Source organism: Branchiostoma lanceolatum, chromosome 18 (genome assembly GCF_035083965.1).
Source record: "Branchiostoma lanceolatum isolate klBraLanc5 chromosome 18, klBraLanc5.hap2, whole genome shotgun sequence".
NCBI classification, from domain to species: Eukaryota; Metazoa; Chordata; class Leptocardii; order Amphioxiformes; family Branchiostomatidae; genus Branchiostoma; species Branchiostoma lanceolatum.
In genome coordinates, this window is record NC_089739.1 from 8,483,779 (window position 1) to 8,500,664 (window position 16,886).

A 16,886-nucleotide genomic window follows, 5' to 3' on the forward strand; every position below is an offset into this window, starting at 1 on the left:
TCACGATGTCAACCCAGACCAGGCTGTAAGGTTTGGACCATCACACACCGGGGCATGCCCCTACACCTTTTCGAAAGGTGTGGTGGGTTCTTTTACGTGCGCGGGGTGTGGCTCTCCCCAAACACGGGACCTCCATTTAACGTCCTATCCGAGGGACGTCCCTAACCCTAGATGAGCTAGGTACTCATTTACACCTGAGTGAAGTGAGGAAAGTCATGTTAAGTGCCTTTCCCAAGGGCACAACGTCGGGGCGCATGTCCAGACATGTCTGGGGGCAGGCCGGGCTCGAACTCGGGTCCCCTTGTTATGCTGGCCAAAGTATGTACGGGCATGTGGAAATACTCACAGTCACATAACGGACACTCAAACAGACGCACAGACACACATAGCAGTCCTATATATATTTCTACACGGGCCAATTCCTCGGCTCCGGGATATGCATGCCAACATGCCCCTAGCCCTAAGGAAATTTTTTACTACAAACCCTCTGAGCAAAACTGGGGTAGGGTGTAGTCTCCAACCAGACCCAATAGATTGCAAAGACCGTATCCAACTGGAAGAAGGAGCTTATAGTGCAATCTTGGGTTGGCTATGAAAACTCCTTCTGCCTGTTGGATACGGTCTTTGCCAACCCGTAGGTCTGCTTGGAGACTAGTAGGGTGCCTTTCAACTCTGAATGCGCAACAAGGGATCGATCTTGCGTGCTGACGGCATCTGGCGTCCAGATGGGATACGTATTAGCTCCTCCCATGCAGGGCGTAACTCTCTGAAGATCGCCCACCGCATAGCGCAACCAACCGTCCTCAGCAGGGCGCCAGGCTCAACCAACCGCTGTCAGCTAGCAGGGCGGAACTGACCGCCCACAGAAAGGTTGGAACCAACAGACACAGCAGCAGGGAGGAGCCAACGAAAGTCGACCAGTCGAGCACTTTTTTAGGATGTCATGTGAAAATTCAGTGTGACGACGTTTGGTCCATTGTTCAACACTTGGCTCTCCGTTCGGGTAAGATAGGATTTGTTATAACTCGTCCTCGTCACAATCCCCGCCCTCAGCTTTTCATAACCTTCGAGGCTGCATGCAGTATACCGTTAGCTCAGCTTTAGAGCAAGGGCGCGCCACAGCGACAGACGGCGGGCCGCGTACCGAGGCTTGCCGCCGGGAATATTCTAACACGACGGGGAAACTCTTACGGGCTTGTGTTGAGTCACGGAGACCCGGAATCCTTTCAAGGTAAGTTCTTGAAAACGTTCCATACGTTAAACGTGTTCCTCATCCTGTTAAGCCCTTACACTTGATAATAGAAAACAACTTGTAAATGTATTTGTACTTCGCACTGATTTTACGAAATAAAAACTATGACCCATGTAGAAATACAAAGATTATAGGGGTCAGTGATTTAATTTTAGTCTCTACCAGTCCCCTCGGATTTCCCTGTTTATAGGGCCAGGGCAATACTTGGCCAAGCTTTCTTCGTGGCATACAAAACTCTCTGTTGCCAGGGTTATCCATTGCACCCAGTTTTTTTTTTACGCGGTAGGAGTTGGCCAACTCATGCCGCGTAAATGCAACAGGCCCGGGCGGCGGAAAGCCCCATCTGCCGCGACAAGAGCCCGACCACAGCACGGTACACTCCCCCGGTGTTTCATTTACCGATTTTGATAGTGCCAAGAATTCTGAATTGTCTCTTTGTTGACGAGTTTTGTTGAATATGAATGATTTCAATGCATTTTCGGCTTGGTTTGGATTATGTTTGTGTTTCCGTAAATAGTAATGTGTGAGCTATAGTGATTGAGGTACTTAGACAAGTTGACAACTGGCTTAAGTGTATATTTTGTACACAATTTGTCCTGCTAACGTTACATTTCAATACTAGTACATTGTTGTACACTTGACGTCTTAGAATATTTTGTTAATTTTTTGTATATAACTCGTCAACAGTGATTTCCGCCCGGCAGAACAGTTGTGGGTTCTTGTGATCGTGGGGTACCGGGTAAAAATCTTTGTCTTTGTTGCGGACGGTACCGTAGAATAACGTTGCCAAGAGTAGTATATATTATAAGAAGCAGCGCTTGGTCCGCTGCATTCTAAATCTGCTGGTTTTACACTAGTCAGTGCTAGTTATATGGACTTTCTTTGATTTTTCGCTAGTTCGGAGTTTGTACGAATTTTTTGGGTTCGCTGTAGTCACGGTTGAAAGCCTGTAATTTACGGGCGTCTCTGGACGGCCAGGAACGCCCCAGGGGACCCTGTTCCCCGGGCGTTTGGTTTGTTAAGTGCGCAGTGCAGGCCTGCATGTGGGCTACGCCATGGCCAGCCTAGAAACCTTAGAAAGAATTCACTGGCTAGAATAAAGAGGTGAGATGAAAAAACGATCCGTATACAAAAGGCAAAAATCTGTGGCTCACCGCCTATGAGACAGCGTAAAAAATAATATAACATAGAGGTAAGCCCGCACGACCAACAGCCAGCTTGTTGGATTTTTTCCGTTATCAGAATTTTGTTTGACGAAAACATTTACCGGCAGCCGTTAGAACTTATCTACATCGGCTCTGCTACAAACTTCCTTAGTTTTACTAGTTTTCTTTGCAAAATTCCAAGCTCTCATTAGCTTTACACACCGATTTTTGCTCGTTAAAGATGACGAAATATGCAACATCTTTTTGGATGTCATGTGTCGCATGAAGTCTTTCAAATGACGGAAATGACGAATATGCTGGCTAGGTAACTAAATTTTGCCGTTTTTGTTGACCTGGGTAACATGTAATTCATATGTTGGGTCATTGCAAAGGCTTTCCTTCATAACTGAGCAACATGTCAGACTCTCAACCTTTGTTTACTAGTTTGAATGAATATAGATAAATAGATAAATAAATAGATAAAAAGAGAGGCCAATTTGTTCCTCGGTGAGCGGCAGTGAATGATGTTTCTTTTTGTGTCCGCAGGTGAGCTACGCCGCAAACACCCTCGGAATGCATATGGCGTTCACTGGAGTCAACGAGGAAGGAAGGAGTGTGCGCTTGAGGAACAAATAATGAATTCAGGATCACCACAAAGGCAAAACAAAACAAACGCACAGGATAACAGGATAAAAACAAATGAGACACAAATGAATAAAAACTCTCACACAAAACATCTACTATGCCCAATGTTCAAGAAACCTTGTCTCTGCGTCCTTCCTTTATCCTTTATGTGTTAGCTATAGTCTTCAGAGAGCATTTAAAAGAACCTGTATCAGCAACATGTTCAAACATAAAATCCTTAATTGTAGGCGGCAAAAAATAGCTTATTTGAAAATCAAGCTTTAATATTTCGATTTCTTCCTAGTTGAATCTTATCAGTATAAGAGGAATTCAGATATTGTTCTCTCTTGTTAGAAACAGAAAAGCATATTTGAAAATCAAATAATGATAGCCGGTTTCTCTGCCTTAAGTAGCAAGTTTGTCAAAATGGTGCTTTTCACATACAAATCAACAAAGGCCTCTCTTTTACCTTACATATATCACACAGCCGACAGCTACCTTAAAACCAATTCCCTAGGGAATGCATTTGTGCAATTCCTAAAATTCTTACTAACCGATCGTAATACTGTAATAAATGCCTCCGCCCCTGAGGCGTCGCCAACAAGACTTCTGAGACCTCATTACTCCATAAACCATTTAGAGCTTTTGATAACGAAATCACCATGTGAACTTAAGAACTTACTGTTCTTGTTTTGGGTCCCTCGTCAGAGGAAATAGATGCTTTGAGGGCCATGTTTTTATGGCATTGGCATGGCAGCGCGTGTCAATGGGGGGGAAAACTGGTTAATGGTAACCTGACCTGTCACGAAAGTCAAGTAAGGGACTGTCTTTAGGGCAAACAATTACCCCAGCTGTACATTGGAACTCGTAAGCTGTGTCTTGAATGCAAATTAAGCCATGATTTCTATAATTGGTATCTGTAGATATACCACCTGCAATACATTACATGCGAAACGTGTACAGAAAGTGCAAGATGGAATGAGATGGAACGAAATGTAGGATTCCATATATACTGCACTATAGGATTGCACAGTACGTTGACGTTATTTCGAACGGGACATGTTCGAACGGCCGATTGCGTTCTCGTTCTCTCGCTCCACTTTTACCCTGAACAATGACATTTTCCGGGTAGTTGTGCTATACGGAATACTACCCGTTTGATCAGTTTGAGTGATCAGCATGACACCATAGAGTTCGCGTGCCAAACGGGAATTTTGCCGTAAAACGGGCTCCCCTCCGCAAGGGTGAAGGGAAGTGAGAAAATTATGATGTCAGGCTCGTTAAGCAGCAGTTCATATATTAGCATATCATTACCTATCGGATTTCCAACGCCGTCAGTAACAATCTTGAATCATTTGCATGCATGCGCAGCGCTCCCATCTTGGAGAAGACGCAAATACAACAACAACACTGTAAAAATGTATGTTTTATTCATTCTGGGTAAATTCTGAAAATGTATATTAATCTATTTACCGCTCACTTCTGCAATTAAAGGGACGTATTGTAACCGGAACATAATACAAAATTCACTGTTTTTGGTTACTTTTCTACATCATTAGTAGTTGAATCTATATATAGCTACCTTATTACACTGCACAGTAATATTCATCACGTATGGATGCGACTTTGTAGTGTCGTGCGATCGTCTTGAAAATAAATTATGTACGCAATCCCCACCGCCGCTTGACTTGTCCACCATTTTGTCCAACATTCCGACGAACCACCGAACACGCGATCGAACGTGCAACGAAGTTTGTTCAGCTGTGGTGATTTTCCTGTGACGCTCGAACTCCGACCGCAACAGTAGATTCTTCGTTTTCACGGAACGTTCGAAAACCGCTACGTCACGCGCGGGTGCCATGTTGGATGATTACCTGGCTGAATTAAGGGTTAATGACCCGCCCCGAGGTGTATATGGTGTCATAACGCCTGGCCATGTGCTATAACCACCGAATAAAACCACCGAGTGAGCGTCACGCGCGAGTGCCATGTTGGATGATAACCTGGCTGAATTAAGGGTTAATGACCCGCCCCGAGGTGTATATGGTGTCATAACGCCTGGCCATGTGCTATAACCACCGAATAAAACCACCGAGTGAGCGAAGCGAACGAGGTGGTTTTATGAGGTGGTTATAGCACATGACCAGGCGTTATGACACCATATACACCGAGGAAGAGGCGGGTCATTAACGTTATTATCATATAGCTTATCCAAACTGACGCATATAAGAGTAGACAATTTCTGTTTGACGCATAGATCCCTTATACTATTAAGAATGCATTTCAGAATTCACATTTGTCCTTTTTTAACAGAAGATGATGAAGAATATGTACAACTGTTGCCTGATTTATTCATTTCAAACACACAGGATAGGAGGGTCGGTTTCAGGTCAGTCAGAAAATGTTATCATTGAAGAATCTCCCTGCAACATGACCTCAGGTAACCTGAATAGAACACAGGTTCTTTGGCCAGCAGGAAATGGAATGCGCGGAACCTTAGATAGAACGTGGTTTCTTTGGCCAACAGCAAATGGAACACGCGGAACATTTTTGGGAATTTTAAATTTGTTTTCCCTTTTTCATGTATTCTAAGGAAATTTTTAGGAATTCGAAGACAATAAAGATTTTTTTAAACAAGGTTAAGAAAAAGATTCATCAAATAGATACCCCCTCTACAAAATGCAACGGTTATAAAGATTTTTAAACAAGGTTAAGAAAAAGATTCATAAAAAAGATACCCCCTCTACAAAATGGAACGGTTGTGTTCTGACCTGACGTCTATAAGTGGTGTGTTATGGCGTGATAACAGACCACTTATTGTGGGCAATGGAGGCTTCTGATTGGTCGACACCATCTACCTATGTGATAATAAAGAATAACGGCACTATCAAAGTTACCTGCGGGTCCGAGTGTGCTGTTTTTGTCTCCATGCTGTGGATCGTTGAATAATCTAGCCAACGTTAGATATAAGGGCAAAGTTGCATCAATAGGTTTTGATCCGTTTGTTTGAAAAAAAATCGGCATTTCAGAAGGTTTTCTATGTACTCAGCTCTCCGCTCTCCACAAAACAAGGCGAGTGTTTGCGAGAATCATCTTACCGCGCATAGGAGCCGCTCCACCGGATTCGGGAACCTTCTTTCAAAATCGGCAACACGTACATATGAAAATTTCTGGTTCATTTACATGTACAGAGTATATAATTATGTTCATCTGCAGTTACTGTATCTTATTCTACAGCAACGTCTGGTTCGGTATGATTTTAAGTGCGGTGTTTGCGTTACGTAAAGGCCCCCTCTCATTGAGCTGCGGCACTGCGGCGGTAGCGTGCGGTAGCGTGGGAATGGCTACCGTCACAGTGCCGTGCACAAACCTCGGCGTACCGTCCTAGTGACGTCCCAATGCCGTTCCAGTGCCGGTCCACACCGCCGGCGTGCCGGTTGAAATGGCGATTTTTTTAAAAATTGAAAAGAAAAACGCAAGTGGCAAAGTGCCGCGCGCTCGCCGGGAGCTTGCCGGGAGCTCACCGCGCGCGCTATTGTGTAAAAGTAATATGTCAGTTTCAAGGTTATACGTATATTCTATGACATGTTACCTTTGTTGCACCAAGTGTCATAAGTGAAAATCCTTTTATCACTTGAAATAAATTTTTGATGCATTTTTTTCATAATTTTGCATTGTATTTTTATCCATTGACAGCACTGCGATTTCTGATTAATTGAAAGCACTACCATAAAACTGCCCTAGCTATTGATCTGTTTAGAGTTTGGTTAAACCCTCAAACCACCGTATGGGGTCAAAACTGACCCCTGGTGTATATCAACATGTGCCATTTTGACATTTCGAGTCGAAAACAAAATTCCTTCCATGAGTTTGTTTGTATGTATGTCTTATAACTTCTCACAAGTTTTTACCGAGATTGGCTCATTGTTGATTAAGTTATCCTAGAAAGTTTACGCGTGGTCCAGTGGGGTCAAACCTGACCCCAGCAAAATCTGCACTCATATTCCCTATTGTTTGATACTTGTCATCTAGTAACATGTATGATAAGGGTTATCATGATCATAGTTACAAAATTTGATATTGTAGAAACGTGAAAAAAAAACAATTTTTTCTAAAACGTAAAGATTTATGACGCTGCGACGCATTATGACGTCATTTATGTGATTTTATTGACGAAAAGCAACAAATTGGGTATTTCGATATAACTCAAAGGTACACGATAAAACTTAAATAGAAATATTCTGTATGATAAATCATGATATATCCAAAGACATTATTTGTAGACAGGAACGACGTCAGAATGACGTCATTAAAATCATATTCATATCGGGTTACACTAGCAAAATCCGCCATCTTGGTTCCGCCATCTTGAATCATTTTAAATGCATTTTTTCATCATATAACCTAATAACACAATACAAATGGACCAAAACGTTTATATTAAGATTGTTTTTGTTTGAATAAACATGGTAATGATGAGATTTGAGGTTGAAATAGCCGGTTATAGCTGATCTAATTATATCGTCCACCATCTTAGATTTTGACCAATGACGTAATCAGATATGCATTAATTATGAATATCAAATCATTAAAATGATAGTGAATAACATTGGTTGGTGTTGATACAAGAAAATTAGTGTAGTTTATAACGAAAGCCCTAGAATTACATTGTAAAATCCAAAATTAGCGACTTTTTCCAAATATGGCTCTCAAAACCGGTTGCCATAGCAACATGAAAACATTGATTGGTTATTTCATTAAATTAACATTGTTGCCAACGAAATTTTAGCAAAGGTGACCAAGTTTGGTTCTTCTAGTGTAAGACATTCAGATGCTATATGACATCAAGTGTTGGCACAGGCCTCAAAAGAGCCCTCTTATCTCAATAGCGTTAGTCGCAAAAGACGATGTTCCCTATTTTTGCATAAATTATGATAATAAGCAGAAATTATTCACACCTAATCATGTCAAACTGTCCCTTATAGATTACTTAAACTATACATATATGCAAACCACAAAAATAGTCACCGATAAAGCTGTATCTGTAGAAAACATTGTGGGGTCAGTTTTGACCCCATACGGTAAGATTAGTCGTAAAAAAGCTACGGTGGTTTGAGGGTTAAACCTAATTTACTGCATTAGTGAGGTTGGGGATTGTAGCTGTAGATCCTCTGATATTTTCATTGGGATATTGCTTAATCTCACTGAAAATTAGATCTCTGCATTGTACATTTATTCCGGTACGGAAGTTGATAGACTAGTCGCCCAGGAAAGGAATCAGACCACTGGTCTACATGCACTCGTCCTGCTCCTGTGCCATTCAAGAAATACAGTGATTATTAACTGAACTCGATATACCAGTCAGGCACTGTATCGCAAAGTTTACTCAATGTTTCGCCGTAAGGGGTGAATTAGAAGAATTCCTATTGATCGTTGATAGTCAAACATATAGTAGTTGATTAGATACTCTCGCTAAGATTAAATAATTTACCTACTAACAGGATTATTAAAAAAACATACGACACTTCATCATTCGAAGAAGAAAATGACTGGGCTACTCACGTTCAGGACATACTATGTAGACATGTTTGGCTTAGCCCCGCAGTTAATACCAACCGTTTTGGATATAACGTTGGGTAACATAAATTCGGGATTTTTCCGATAATGATTGACTGAAATCAATCTAGCAGAACAATAAACAATCCTTTTTTTCTATTATTCTGTCAGTATCATGTACTATCTTTGGACTAATCATATATATGGTAGATTTTGTCTCTAGTCGTGCTGACACCATAATATTTCAACTTGAAACTACCGTCCGCCGCACGCACAATGACGGTGATGTCGGACAGGGGTGAACATTAATTCGGGAGAGAAGATTCGTCTTGAATATCTTACCGCTAATTACATTTTATACAGCAGCTATTCGTTCCATCCTTGGCTTGAGGAGAGTACTATGGATATTGAGGTGTCCAAGTAAAAAAATTCACGAAAAAACGGCCGTACCGCACACATCAGGCCTACGGGAACAACCCGTGTGTTGAGTCGGTAGCTATAGAACGTCAAAGTCGACATCCACCATCATGGCAACGTGTACATTATTCATGAAAAGTTAGCCGGATGCCGTAGCATTGATAATACTACTATGTCCATGTATTCCTTGTTGTGTTAGGAGCAAACTTTGAGGAAAATATCGTCCTCAGTCCACAATCACACGCAACATTTAGACAAAAAAGTGTTCCTCACAAACCTTTGTCGTCTGCTTGACAACAGGATTCTGGGTAATGATATGGCGGCGGGAAAATACGTAGGTTGTAGCAACAAAGAGGGGTTTTGATGATTGGTCACACTTAGAGTCCAATTGCAGGTCAGCAATTTTAAGAAAATAAGTTGTCTTGTAAATGATTGTGTTTAGCAGGAGGCGGATGTGACATTTGTCTTATAAACCAGCCGACAACGATGTAGTGTGATTCTCCCACGAAGCCCCCAGACTGTTCCAATAAGGGACGGAGAGTTTTTGTCCTCGTCGCCTTCTAATGCAAGCTTATCGAAGCTTTTCAGACAGTGTTCTGAATACGTTAGTCTGTCAAGTTTGCATTTCTAGCGGTATTACTGATGTTGCATCTAGCACATATCCCTAAATACCCCGTTTTCGAAAAATCCCGAATTTAAGTACCCCACGAATTTATGTTACCCAACGTTACATTTAAAGCAAGTGTGAAACTCACGTTTCTCCCTGGCTGGAGGGAACCACTTAGAAATATTAGTAAACTTCACACATAATATACAATCGGCGCACTCGAAATGCAGTCTAAATATGCTATTGAAGCCCATGTGATAAAAAGAGAACCCCGTTTGATACGGTAAATTCAAATTTTCGACAGCAGCGTACGCGAAGTGTGTTCGAATGATTCTATTGAAGAACGTGCACACGTGTGATAAAAGTAGAACCGTGTGCTGAATATAGAAGACAACACGGTGTATTCCGTATCACCCGACGACCGAATCAAGGCTGGAGGGCGATGCTACCCGCGGGAGGGCCGTAAATCCACCCAACAACACTTGGTACCGGCGCAAATGCGGGTCAAAAGTTATCATCTATAATACATTGTATTACAAAAATTTTGGCATTTAAAAACAGTCCGTCTTGTTCTTCGAAACTTCTTCATTCTCGTTGGGCGGTAACGTAACATGACAAATTATCGTCCAATGTATTAGAAACGTATCTATCTTACAACCGCGCGGACAGAGCCAAATGTTTAACCCATGGGAAGAAATATAAGCTCTACTAAAAAGAACATGCATAGTCTGTAAGTTTTTCTCCGCCTGTTTACGCCGTGCGAGCATTTATACTGAGGTCTATAATGAAGAATTGTGCTAGGGTTACCCATTATCGTCCATTTCAGCCTTTCTCCTTCTAGCGCTATACTTGAAGAACATAGACCAGAAAAAAATGCACATGAACTGTCCAAAGTAGTCTACAGACAAATGATAGAGTCATTATGTTTGACCCACCGCTTGCTTGACCCGATGGAAGAAAACAATGTTGTGTAGTGAATTTCACCGACATAAGCGGCACGTGGCGTTCACGTGATAAACGAATGGCCATGATGTTTTGCCGTGCAAAAATGTACCACCGGTGTGGGGTCGCTAGGTTGTATCAAACCTCCCTAAAACGAGTAAGAGTTTTCAACCTCGAATCGCCATGGATAGCTTGAATATCAAAGAAAGGCTTAACGTCGGCTACTTTTAACAGATACTAGCTATCGTGTAAGTTAGAAAACATGATGAAGTGCGCGGTGTCGAATTGCATATGAAATACGTCATGCAGGACACTTCCATGCAACTTGCTGTTACTGGTTCAGGAGTTTATTCTGTCATGTTGCTGGACGTAAACCTATTTCATTGTTTTGTATCAAGAGAGTTATGAACTAAGGATCATACTTCTGACGTTCTTTATTGCTCATGATGGCTGCTTTAGCTTAATACACCAATGTGGACATGACACAAGTGGACGATAGTTGGTAGCGCACCATGTTGCGTTACCTTAGATGTTTGTATTGCGGTAACATCACTATGTATAGTCATGATCATCTTGCTGTTAACCTTTATACGGCAGCTGTTACTTTCCTATTTCTTGTTTTACTTTTCTTGGCTCGAAGAAAGTGATCAAATATTGACTTATCTAAGCAACAGAAAATCGCGACAAAAGGTCACACCGACATCAGCGGTCAAAGGTGAAATGTTTTGGGCATCACATATCTAGACCGTGTTACTAACAAGGAAATCTACAACAAAGTAGTACAAGCCATTGGACCACATGACAACCTCTTGATAACTGTAATGAAGCGCAAGCTAAGATGGTTCGGTCATGTGGTAAGATCGTCAGGGCTTGCAAAAACTATACTACAAGGAACAGTGCCAGGTAGCCGAACGAAAGGAAGACAGAGAAAACGGTGGGAAGATAACATAAATGTTTGATCTCGTGGTCTTCGAATGCATGGATATCCAAGCTTTCTGAACAGTGTTCTGAACACTTAATTATCTCAAGTTTGCAATTCGGGAGGTAAATGCAGAAATGTTCGCGGTGGTTTTATGTTCGCGGTTCTCGCGGTAACCGTTTCACCGCGACCTCAAAGCCACCGCAAACATCTTTGTCCAATACTGTAGCAGTATGTGACTATAGCGCTACCGCGAACTTAAAACCACCGCGAACACTCCGTTTTCGCCTTAGCGCGAAATAAAAACCACGCGAACTTAAATGCATTTACAGTTATTAGTGATGTAGCATTAGCATATCTCCCTCAATATCCCGTTTTTAAAAGAAACGGATACAGGATAATACAGCGGATAAAGGCGAACTAGCGTTATAAACGTAAATGGAAAGTACCTGTTCTGTGTGTGCGCTGAAATTTTTACATAGACAAGTCTTTTACTTTTCAATCGAAATAGTTTGTAGATTACGAATCTCTAACCTAGGCATAGCAATGTTGAAGGTTGTGTCTTGTTACTGATATCATGATTTGTGTCAGATCTTTTCAGAAAACATGATGAAATAAAACCAGTACATCAGCAGGAGGTCCCAAAAGCTACATATTCATACAGAGAAGATCTGTCAAACCTTGCACGGGATACCAAAGGGTACAAAAAACCCCTACCGGCATTGAAAATGGCCTCGTACTCAACAAAGCAAGTAGCAAGAAAATTCCACCCAACAACGCATGGAAGCAACGTTCACATAGAGTATGAAGGTTTGGTAGCTCGCAGTGATGATAGTTCTAAAAATAGTATTTGCTTCAGCGAACTGCCAATCAAAATCGGAGAGAAGATCCACCTAAAAACAATTGAGAGCAGAAGGTTTAAAGGGGCCACCAAGATAGGATTCACCTCAAAGAATCCAGACGAGATGACAGCGAAACAGCTGCCAATGCATTCCTACCCTAACCTCAACCGTACAGATGGATTTTGGATAAAGCCCTTACCTGAAGTGTATGGCCACAATGAATATGCTGTGACATTTTGCGTGGATGACAGCGGAAATGTGTTCTTTTCCATCAACGGAGACAATGAGGTATTCTTCTTTGACGGTGTGGATGTCTCCAGGGATCTGTGGGCAGTTGTGGATATACATGGCAGCGCAGTGGCTTTGCAATTCGAAGGTAATTCACATCAATTATCAGCATTCTAATTTCAGCTAATACACTGGACCCTTTTTGGTCAAAATCAGTAGAGTAATAGGTAAAAGTTGCCATGGCAACTTTGATTGTGGTTCACATAAAACTTCCGCATTTTGAACGTCAAAGTAGAATATCTACTGCTTTTTCTTTATCAGGAATCATTTAAGCATAACCTTTGTGCTTTTTTTTAATACTTAGCCATGTTCGATAAGACAAATAGACGCTATCCATCTTTCTGACGTTGTATGTGTTCACGATCCAGACGAAATTGTGCAGCCTGCCCCAAGAGAAGGGATCCGAGAAGGCGACCATGTGATGCTAACGGCGGAGAACATGGAGACTCTCCGTGTACTACAAGATGACCATGGTGACTGTCCTCCTGATATGGAAGAGGTAAATTAGGATTCAGGCGTGATTGTATCGTCATCAGGTAACTTTGACAAACTTGGTCTATTTCGCATACTAACCCAGTGAATAACTATGAATAGATATAGAAAGTATTACTAAAATCTGTGCTTTTCACTATTGCAGGGAATAGGAAAAATAGGGATAGCAAGAGAAATTGATCACAATGAAGATGTCACCGTATACTTCCCAGAAATTGACAAAAAGTAAGTATTTTGTATGACCTAATCATTTTGATACGTCAAAAAGTTCATTTGAAATATATATATAAGGTATTCCTATTCATTAAACCCTACATGTAATATGTACAAATCTACATTACAGTTCAAACTGAGTTTATTTTCATCTAATACAATAACAACAAATGTGCGGTACACTATTTACTGTGTCAGAGTTGAGCTTTCATCCTATCAAACATTTTACATACATACCGTTTACAATCAGGTGGCGTCTGAGTCCAGCAGTCTTACAAACGGTTGAAAATGTTGGTTCGGATTTTGTGACCAGTTTAGAAGGTGAGTTACATGAAAGTTTTATGCCTCTGCTATTTTGCCATGTAATCAATGTATGCACAACGTCCTCAACCTCTGGTTTACAACTTTAAAGGGCCTTTGGATATTGAATCATATATAAAATTTGTATGCCAAATTTGCATTGCGAATATGCATCGCAAATTATCACCGGTCGGCTGTAGCGCAGTTCTTTTTGTTGCCAGCGAGATGAGGGATCTGTTTTGGTGTAAGTAAACTATCGTATTCTGTCTGGAGATGTTGGAAGTTGCAAATATTCATCGCAAATATGTTAGAACATATTTGAGCATCCCTCATGTCAGTATTTTTTTCTATAACATGCTGTTGTGAACAATAGTCACTATCATGAATGCTATGACAAAAACTCATATATAGTGATCCAGTTCAGTGGTTCACAGCTGCCAAGTGTTCTTGCTTTTTTAAGAGGTAGCGATGGGCACGGGTCTTAAAGGATTGAAGGCCCGTGGGCTAATGTCTCGAACGACACTGTCTGGGAGCGCGTTCCAGGGGCTGGTTGATGCATGTGTCTTGTATGAGTTCTGGAGACAGGTTCGGTGAGAGCGTGTCGACTAGGCATAGCTAGGGTGGAGCGTGTTGTACGCCTGGGTGCGAACGGCTGAGGTAGCAACTTCTTCAGGTCAAATAGGCACTGGTTTGTCATAGAGACAACGTTATAGTTCAGGTATGGATGTCAACAGGAAGTTGCATAGGGGAATATCAGTTACAGTAAACAAGCTAGCTTAATCCCGTATTTTTTTTAGATTCCAAAATGTGACCTACTGCTGTGCTGTGCTGTTGATACCATAATGTGTGTTCTGGTTCTATCATATTCAAAACTTATCTGTAAACAAGCATAGCCTCTCAGTATAGTACGCTGATGTTGTCATGATTTTAGGAATTTGTGAAAAAGTTGGTCACCACTGGAAGATGGGACTCTCGAGGGTCTGCACACAATGTGGAGAATGTACATCAAAAGGGGAGGAATGCATCATGAAAGGCTTGCCACTTCGCCCTTTAGGCAGGTAATTAATTTAAAATTTGTCATTGCTACTCTATCATATGCATACTTTCTGCTCTTACTTACCAGAAGATGGGAACAACATCGAACATACTGTAAACGCAAGTTTGATAAAAAATGGCGGTTCAAACCACTGACATGTAGGGAATTATACATCAAAGTCGTTACCATTTGGTGTGGTGACAAGTACACATCTTTGCAAAAATGTTACAGTGAACAGTTTTCATATTTGAATTCCTATGACACCAAATCTTCATTATTGCAGCACCTGTGGATGCAGACACGAAGGTAAGAGATGTGCAAACTGTGGGCTTTGCCGCACTTGTGCTGGATTACGTCATGAGGACCTGATAGAGTCTTTGAGAAATCAACTGCAAGCCGGCACTGAGGACGAGCACTTGAAGCACTTTGTTGAGTCGGTGACAAGTACACTGCCAGAGCAACTTACAAGTAAGTTTTCCATGAAATCATGAAAAACCTTACAGCTTTAAAACTTTTGAGGTTTTCCCTGCCAAGGTTAACAAATATTAAACTAGAAGGGCAACATTTGCGATAGCATATTTTGCCCATCTCCCTCCCAATGCAAAAACTAAATCGAAACGGGGCTTGTGTCCCCTATGCAAGAATGGATGCTAGAATGGTGCGAATAGGCTTTTACAGGAACTCCCATGCATAATGGGCCATTCAGAAAACATGTCTATTAAAAAAGTGAACTTTTGTGTAATCACTTTTGTGTAATCACAAAATAATTTTGAAGTAGTGTATGCAGAAAATGATTATGGAGTCATTTGGGTAAATACCCAATGCACAACTGCACCAAATTTCAGGTCCTTTGGTTTAAATACTACAAAATGTACGTTTTTTGTCAGAAAATGGAAAAAATGTCTTGGGGTATGCACTCGCTCTACCTGCATACCAAGTTTACGCTTATGTGGCCCATGGTCGACCGAGATAAATCGATTTGAAGATTTGACAGGATGGGGGGAGGGGTGAGGAGGAGAAAGAAACATGGCCAAAGACTGTATATTTTGACCATACTTATAGTGTGGGCAAAATATAATAATTCAGCCACCATACGTAGGAGTATGGTCCATATTTATAGGAATATCATTAAATGATTTTGTTGACATCGCGACAATGTATTGATTTTGAGGTGACTTTTATATATGGATACATCAGTAAATCACAAAATAATGTTGAAAATTGTTGAGTATGCATTTCTATACCACACTGAGCCATAAATCTGATGCTTCTTATTTACAACGTTATCCACTACAGAGTTGCATAAAGTTGGTCACGACCTGACAGTAGGAGATCAAGTCAAAGTACAAGTGGATGAAGAGGCATTTGAATTTCTACAAAAGGAGAGTGGTTGTGACTGGAAGAAAGAAATGATAGAGGTTTGGGTTAATATGTCTACTTGTTTCACAAGGTGCATGAGTTTCATATTCCCCTTCCTATTTCTCAACAATTGGCCAGGGCAGTCAAATAAGTTGCTGTGATCGTTATTGGATAAGCATGAATTCTTCCAGACGGCACAAGATTCAATGATATATCTTGCAATTTTACTGGACCATGTATGAGTAGTATACTGGGCAAATCGCACGTCTTATAGTACTGGATGAAACATTTGCCCCAAATCTCTGTATAAAGTTATTCATCATGCCAGTCTTGGCTTAAATTTGGGTATTTTTGAATCGTTGTCCTTTACAACATGATAGCATAACTACTAAGATGTTGATTCTGAACAAGCACAGAACATTTCACATATTTTCAATCTTAATTGCTGTCCTCATCTGTAGTACCTTTTGATATTGTACAAGGTTATTGGCAGGACTGGTGAAGTAACTGGTTTGGTTGGGAAGAAAGCTGTGACTGTCAACTTTTCGAATGGGACGAGGTACCATTTTTAACATATCTTTTATACTATCAAATTTGTAAAGTTGGATAAGGTATTTTTTGAAACGTTGCTGATCGTACTGTGAATGAATGATATCATACTGTTGACATTTATATAAGCAAGTATTAATGATATTTCTATTGGCAGCTAGGTTATTAGATGAGTTTCTTTGCAGGTGGGATATCGCCCCTGACTGCCTTATCAAGACTTCCCCTGCACAAAAGGAGGAGGAAGAATCACTGAAGAAAGGAGATTTGGTGAAAGTTCTAAAGGATGAGAAAGAACTAAAAAAACTACAAATAGGACATGGTGGATATAATGAAAAGATGAACACG

General features: G+C 41.0%; 1 long non-coding RNA gene across 1 annotated transcript; it reads left to right on the forward strand.

Moving 5' to 3' along the window:
• The first annotated feature begins 1,036 nt into the window (after positions 1-1,036).
• Positions 1,037-3,158, forward strand: LOC136424287 (uncharacterized). The gene is made up of 2 exons (XR_010753852.1): positions 1,037-1,231; positions 2,944-3,158. It is a non-coding gene; the product is annotated as an uncharacterized lncRNA (long non-coding RNA).
• Positions 3,159-16,886: the final 13,728 nt, after the last annotated feature.